Source organism: Gymnodraco acuticeps, unplaced genomic scaffold (genome assembly GCF_902827175.1).
Source record: "Gymnodraco acuticeps unplaced genomic scaffold, fGymAcu1.1, whole genome shotgun sequence".
NCBI lineage: Eukaryota > Metazoa > Chordata > Actinopteri > Perciformes > Bathydraconidae > Gymnodraco > Gymnodraco acuticeps.
In genome coordinates this window covers 220896-229143 of record NW_022989965.1, presented here as the reverse complement: position 1 = coordinate 229143, position 8248 = coordinate 220896, and the positions used below count along the sequence as shown (strand labels likewise).

The 8248-nt window shown below is 41.9% G+C and overlaps 1 pseudogene; it reads right to left on the bottom strand.

Moving 5' to 3' along the window:
* Positions 1–3759: 3759 nt before the first annotated feature.
* Positions 3760–5049, bottom strand: LOC117542900 (annotated as a pseudogene).
* Positions 5050–8248: the final 3199 nt, after the last annotated feature.

The following is an 8248-nucleotide window of genomic DNA, read 5'->3' as shown; positions in this document are numbered from 1 at the left end:
CTCAAATTTTTCATGAAGTGTTTAATTTACATAATGATTTAATTAATTACGATACAAATGTAACCCTTTAGATACCAGTTTTGATCGTATACCAGTAACTGCTTTTTTGAAAAAAACACACTATAATTCAATATTCTAAAAACAAATGTGACTTTATTATTAGTATAATCAGTTGATCCATCTGAATAATAAATGAGGGACTGTTAACCTACAAGATTTGTACCATAGACTTCCATTATAACCACTTTTATGTATCCCCTCCCCCCCTTTAAATTAAAGTGAAAAAAGATTTTGCACTAATTGTCCTCTGCATTTGACCCTAAATGTTAGTGGTGCCATGGCAGCCCGGGGACCGACTCTAATTCTGAGGTGCCTTGGTCAAGAGCAATGAAAGGAGTATCTGAACATCCATAACATACATGTTGTTTAAGGAGTATAATAATTATCTTTATGCTGGTTGGTCTCCCACCCTCGGCGGGTTATCAGCACAAATTATGTCCCCATATGATAAAATCTACCATCTCCCCTGATTTTTTTTTACAACTTGAGTACTGGTTACACCCCTAGTATATACATTATCACTGTATGATAAGAACTCGACTTTATAAACAAAAACAGACATCAAAACATGTGGCGCTAGGTAGCTAAAAATGCTAACATGGACTACCTTGGTCGTTGTCTGGTCAAAAGTGGTCTTCAATGGCATTAAAACGATAAAAACGCTGCTGAAGTTAATCCATAGGTTAATCCAATGTGTCTGTGTCCCTTTGAAATGATTTCTGATCATCTATAAGCAATAAACCTGCATTTCCGTTTCCAGATACTAGTACTACATGCGCAAAGCCCCCACCTTTTTGTGTTAATGTTGGTGTCTATGTGAAAACCCCCCTTCAATTCCATTGGCTCTAGCGGTTATAAAGAGATTTCATTCGTCAAAATCGACCAATGGGGGCCAGAGATATGGAAAATCCACCCAAGTGACCCCAGAAGTGTTTTTTCTTTGCTAAATCAATCAATCAATCAATCAATCAATCAATGTTTATTTATATAGCCCAATATCACAAATGTTACATTTGTCTCAGTGGACTTTACAGTTTGTACAAAATATCAGTATGACAATACGACACCCTAAATCTCTCTAAAAAAGTCAAATTTCACTTGTTTTGCATCAATCTTGATACTAGGTACTTATTATATGTTGTACTTTGGATTCCTAAAGCTTTTAGTCTACTAACCCATCATCCAAGGGTATTTTTCACTATAAGTAAAAAATAATATTTGGACGGACACTATAATTTACAGTTTTTTACCATGTTCAATCTGAATTTTCTTTAAAATAAAATAACATCTATATTGATTCTGACTTTTCTACATCCAACTCACAGGTTTGTCATTACTTTGAGAAAAAAGATTATTAATGTTCCCCTTTTAGAAGGGAAAGATATGGTCAATTGTTCTAGAAATGTCATTTTCGAGCCTGAGTACCTGAAAAACAGGCTTGGGGTCGGAAAGAAGCTGCTTCTCTCTCCCTGTTATATTTGGTTAAGCCAGAAAACAGGCTCTGGGATGAGATAAGGGCTTTCCTGGACTCAAACCGTCTCGGCTGTCAATAATACATATAATAATTATAATAATATGAAGAAATAAATATAAATAAAGAGAAATAAGCTATGGAGAAACAGAAACATAATGTTAATAATAATAAAGGAAATTAAATGGGAAATGAATGAATAGGTGAATTAATCAGAAAAGGAAGAGATGTGTATTTGTGTGTGTGTATATATATATATGTGTGCATATATTTATTTGACTATTTATCTATTTATTTATCTATTATAAATGTTTTTGTTTTATAATAATAATAATAATGAGGAAACAATGAAGTATATCTATATTATGAAGCAAATCATGTATAAATACAAAGCCACATCAAATGTAACGGACACTGTAATCCCCCTACCCCCCACCCTTCATGTTATTGTCCTGTTCTGTTTGGGATGTGTGTGAGCCATGTCCTTGTCCGTATGTTTTTGTCTTTGAAAATGTCTAATAAAATATAAATGTAAAAAAAGAAAACACTATGGACAAGCGTTACACGATGCCATCTCGGCCTCATTTCACCAGATCTGCACTGCTTGCCCCAGGGTTCGAGTTATAATCTGAGCTTCATGGGGGTCTTTAAAAATAACGTGTGCGCACGCACACACACCACACACACACACACACACACACACACACACACACACACACACACACACACACACACACACACACACACACACACACACACACACACACACACACACACCACACACACACACACACACACGCACACGCACACAGCAGCAGCAGTCCTCTACTTGCTACAAACTTAAATATGGAAAGGTTCAACTATACGCACACCCCATAACACATCATCTCTGCTCGCGCAGCACGCTCAGGCATAGATTGCCAGTAATTGATTGCGCTCCTTGGAGGTGAAGTGCAGCATATTGTCATTCAAGAGAGAATACGATTTGTAGTTCTTTTGAAAAACATGTTTTTATTTTAGCCTATTTACCTCGTTAGCGTAAATAATACTCGTTACATTGACACATGCATTATTTGTGATTAAACTAATGGTTGTTGGTAATGTATTAGCGACCCCAACAGATGTATGATTTCCCTGCGTTCATGGGAGCTCAGACCCTCCTCATGGGAGCTCAGCTCCCATTGGCTCCCACTTGAACCCTGGCCTGCCCTTTATGACAAAGGCCGTGGAGAAGTTGAAAAAGATTTGGCTTCAGATGAATACTTTGCCAATAATCTAATACATTTATATTTATTATATTTATTATGTTCAGTAGGTTGTGGAAGTGCGCCCCAAAACATTTGTTGATTTTCTTTATTGGTATTTATGAATTTTACATTATTTATTTAAATTTAGATATACATGTATAATTTATTTTAATATATAAATATATTATATTTGTATTGGTTTTTCAGTTGAATTATACTTAAGGTTCAGGGTAATCAACTGTTAAAAATATACTGTTCAAATGACTATTTTTTTTTTAAAAGTTCAATAAATGGATGTTTTCAAAGTCAATGAATAATCGTATTTAATTATCGTGATATCAATATTGACCAAAATAATCATGATTATGATTTTTGCCTTAATCGAGCAGCCCTAGCGAGGTCCCGATCATCGCTGATTGAAGCTTTAATTCTTATTGTCAGCCTAAATATTATGAATGTTTTTCTACATTTGAATCCCTCATTATTGCAACAGACAGTACATGTACATTTTCATGAGCAATGGTAAAATAAACATGTGTGAGCACTCAACAAGATTTATTTTTGTTCTTGTTATATTGTATCGTCAGTATGTTGGAGAACCAAATCTGTTATGTGTCAGTAAAACCTTCTCTCCTTTTTCTCTCTCTCTCTCTCTCTCTCCTCTCTCTCCTCTCTCTCTCTCTCCTCTCTCTCTCTCTCTCTCTCTCTCTCTCTCTCTCTCTCTCTCTCTCTCTCTCTCTCACACACACACACGCACGCACGCAAGCACGCACGCACGCACGCACGCACGCACACACACACACACACGCGACAGCTCTGTCTTTTAGTTTGAAGTTGCACACTCACCTTCTGCCAACGACATACTCAATCAGTCTGTACTGCATATTGTCTACTAAATTAACAATTGAACATATCATTACCAGAATACTGGTCAAACTGAAGTCAACACAGTTCAACAAATACTACTTCTTCCACACAATGTAATATTTTCAAGTTTTATTTTGTATTCAATTATTTAATATCTTTTAGTTACATATGTTTTACTACATTAAATAATGTCTAATCTTTCTTCAGCCATTACACATTGCATTCTGACTCAGCAACAATAGCAACAATATGTCCATCTGAACAGAGGTTTTTAGAATATATCTCAACCCCAGCCCGTCATTACAGTATTTTAGAATCACACGAGTAAGACTTAAGTATCTTAAGGGTAACAATGAGCTTGATAGATTTTCTAAACCAGGGGTATAACGAGGCATAAATCAATGGGTTCAGACAGGAGTTAAAATACAGCAACCACATTACAATGGGTGAGGTTGAACTACTATTTTCAATATCCTCACCTATAAGGGATGGAGCGTAATATGGAAAAAAAACATATTAGAAACACAAGGATAACAACACCAAGAGTCCTGGCTGCTTTCATCTCAGATTTCTTAACAGTTGCACCAACTGAAAGTTGCATAGTGACAGCGATAACATGAGAACGCATGGCTCGAGCCTGAGACACAGCCACCACAAACACTCTCATATACAGAACTATGATAAAGTAATGGGGGCAATAAAGGTAACAACAAAGTCAACAGCTCCTGTGATATTGTTAAGGACAACTACACACTCTCCATGGCAAGAATTCTGTGAATCAGGTTGTCTCAGAAAGTCCTTTAAAATGAGACAATTATAGATAACAGAGCAAATCCAACACAGACAGATGCAGATTTGTGTTCTGTTCAGAGTTACTCTGGTGGTGTAATGTAGAGGGTCACAAATAGCAAAATAACGATCAATGGATATGAGCACCATGTTTCCAACCGTAGAAGAGGTAATGATAAAATTAACAATATAATACAGAGCACACATCAGGTCACCCAAGTACCAGCAAGCCTCTGTTAAAAGGATTTCAACGGGCATCAAAATGAGGCCCACAAGGAAGTCTGAGACAGCCAGGGAGAGGATGAGGAGGTTAGTGGGGGTGTGGAGCTGCCTGGAAAGGAAGAATTTCACCATAAATACAATTATCAATGATAGCTTCTACAAACAAACAGCACTAAAAGTCGTGAACATATACAAGCTTAAGCTGAAAGTTTGTCTGTGCCTGAAGTGGGAGATAGAGATGATGACCAGCAGGTTGAGAGCTGCAGTGACCAGAGCGATGAAGGACAGCAAGAAGTAAGCGAGCAGGACATCTGCCTGAGCTGGCGTAGGCTTCCTGCAGGATCTGTTGAAGAGTTGTGGAAAGCAGAGTTTATCCATTTGGGAAGTCTCCATCTGCAGAGAGACGTGTTGAGAAGCTGCTGTGTTCTGGCAAAGCTCTCCGTTATGCAGCTGATATATCTCTTCTCATCTGTCCTGCCCCTACTATTACTTTCTCTCTAGCTAAGACTGAAATCCCTAAGCTCTACTTTTTTTCTTGCAGTCATCTTCATCTCAGTCTTCATCACTTTCATGCAACTTATTTTTTTCGTAATTCCCGTTCATCATCTTATTTGATTATGGCAGCCACTTTTTCCATCTCATCAAGAGTGGTTTTACGGTGTAAAGAATCTTAAAAGATTATCATTTTTCGTGAAGTATTGAAACCAAGTGGGCCATGCTGATAAGTTACATTGTGGGAGTGGCTCCTCAGAGTTATGGTCAAAGGATCAATGAAGCCAACTTGCTTCTAGACAATGGATTAGGTTATTTAGCCTTTTGGGCCTGGTTGTTCCAGGGTTATCTTGAAACAAAAACGACATAAAGGCAAGAGATTGGGAAGGCCAATGATATTGACTGTTGGTTTGTCTCAAGAAAGTTCTGGCAGCCCCCAGATGACTCAGGAAAGGGACACAGGGTTTCAGAGTGTTCAGCTCAGGAGGAGAGCTGCTGATATCCTTATACTGTCAGGCACTTTGAAGGGCTCCCAAACACATCCAACATGTTGTCGATGGATAATGAAAAGTTGGAAGATTATAGGGAAGCTTTAACCATATCCCAATATCACAGCGCCAGGTATGGATGAGATTTGCCAAGCAATATTAAAGGCTCTAGACATTGTTCAGGTTTCTGGCAGACATGTCTCTTCAATCTTGAGTGATGGTCAAGGGCTAACTCCTCTTTATATCAAAGTATCATGTTGCTCAACATCGAGTCAACACACTGCCCCTGACCGGCTTTTGGTTAACAGCCGCAGTTTACCTGGCTGGTAGGGCACACTCAGACACGCTTACCTCGTGAATAGTGTGCCTGGAAAACAGTGAGGAGGGCTCTCCCTGCCTGCCTATGGGCAGTCCCCCAGCCCTGTATGGGGCTCACTGTGCACCATGTTTCCAGGGTCCCTAAGGAGCATTGTAACACATAAGTGCACTATGTCCAGGGGGGGGGGGTCAGATACCTGCTGACCCACAGCCCCTTTCCCCTCACCAGTCCTGTGTTGCCTCAGAAAGCACAGATGATGAGAAGGAGCCAGACATGTCCAAGAGATAAAAGGGGCCTGGCGTGGACCAAGACGCCGCGGTACATATGTCCTCCACACTCACTCCATTAAATAAGGCTGTTGACAGAGCCATACCCCGTGTAGAGTTTGCACGGACCCCCGTGGGGAAAGCTCTCCCCGCCTGTCCGTAGTCATGTGAGATGCACTCGCAGAGCCATCCTGCCAGGCGTTTCTTGGACAGAGCGTTACCGGCCATGCCGCCCCCAAAGCACACAAACAGTTGTTCAGTGCGCCTAGTAAGGGTTTCACCAACTAATCGACTAGTCGACTACCTTTACCACTAGTCGGCGCTGTAGGACTAGTCGACTAGTCGTGTGAAAAATGGAGGTAAACGAGCTGCTGCAAAATGCTTCAAAACACGTCCTACATTCTTATGTATGGCAGTACTTCAACAAAGATGTAACCAACTCCACAGTGAAGTGTCAGTTGTGTACAGCTGTACTGATGTACAACAAAAATACATCTGCTAGGCGCAACCATCTGAAGATGAGACACCCGCTGCCGACAGCTAGCACTAGCAGTAATGCTAGCACCAGTGAGCAACGGACCGGCGTCAGCACAGGACAGAGGCAGACGAGCAGCAAGAAAAAACGGATCAACAGTGATGCGGATGATGAGCTAGGGTTTACTGCCAGCGGACACTGCATATCCCCACAATGGATAACCCACTGGAGTGGTGGGCAGAAAACGTGCACCGCGTCCCCCGTTTAGCCAAGCTTTCGAGGAGCTACCTGGCTATTCCAGTCACAGGCACCCCGAGTGAGAGGGTTTTTTCCCTGGCAGGCAACGCTGTCACCCGAAAGCGGTCAAGCCTCCTTCCCTCACATGTCGATGCGTTGGTGTTCCTCAACGCAAACCAAAAACCTGGAAAGGTGGACGTTATCGTGGAGGACAGCGAGTAAAGTGTTGCGCAATGCGCACTGGATTTACGTGGCATTTCAGTAAACATAGTTTTTTGCTGTCGATTTAGGTGTGTCCAGTTACTGTTTGTTATTTACTCAGCCATGTAACACAAATTAAAATGCAGTGTTTAATGTAACTGTATGAGTTCCAATATAAAATACAGTTGTACACCTCTCTTTGTGTGTCTTTATTATGACGTAACGACTAGTCGACTGCTATTTTGAAAAACGCGTCGACTAGTAAATATTGGTAGTTGTGAAACCCCTAGCGCCTAGTGGCAGCCGTGCGCTCCACATAACAAGCTAGCGCACGCACCTGGCTGAGGAGGTGGAATTTAGCCTCCCTGGCCCCACCATGGGGTGGAAGATTAAAGCCCCCTAACTGAATAGCCCTTGACCTGAACGAGCTCCTTAGACTCTTGGGAAAAAAGGAGGGGTTCGGTCTGATTGTCGCCCTGCTACGGTCACCCCGGATCAATAAGCAGCTTGGGTGCACTGACAGAGCGGTCAGCTCTGACACTCTCTTGGCCGAAGTTAAGGCAAGTAGCAACGCTGTCTTCCATGACAGCGCTTTCGGGGAGGAGAGCTCCAGAGGCTCAAATGGTTCTGTGACCAGAGCCTCAAGCACTAACGGCAGGTCCCACTGCGGGTGGAGGCGTCCACTTCTGGGCGCTGCCTCCTGACCCCCTGCAAAAACCTCGACATAAGCAGCTGACTGAAGGCTGACCTGCCGCCAAATCCCTCATGGCAGGACAAGATGGCTGCTGCATAAACTTGAATTGTGGAATGAGCAAGCCCCCTGTCCACCAGTAACTGTAAGTAGGACAGAATAGAGCCCAACGTACAAGATAGGGGCTCTATTCTCTCCTCCTCACACCATCGCTGGAATCCCAGCCACTTTGGCCTGTAACAGGCTGTGGTGGATCCCGCTCTAGCTGCCTGGATAGTCTGAATAACCTTGTCAGACAGTGCCCCTTGCCTCAGCCTGTCCCTCTCAGTAGCCAAGCCTGGAGAGGTTGGCCCAGAGTGGGTAACGCCCCCATTGCACCTGCCTCCTGAGACATCACCCCCCAAAACTGAGGAATCGCCCACG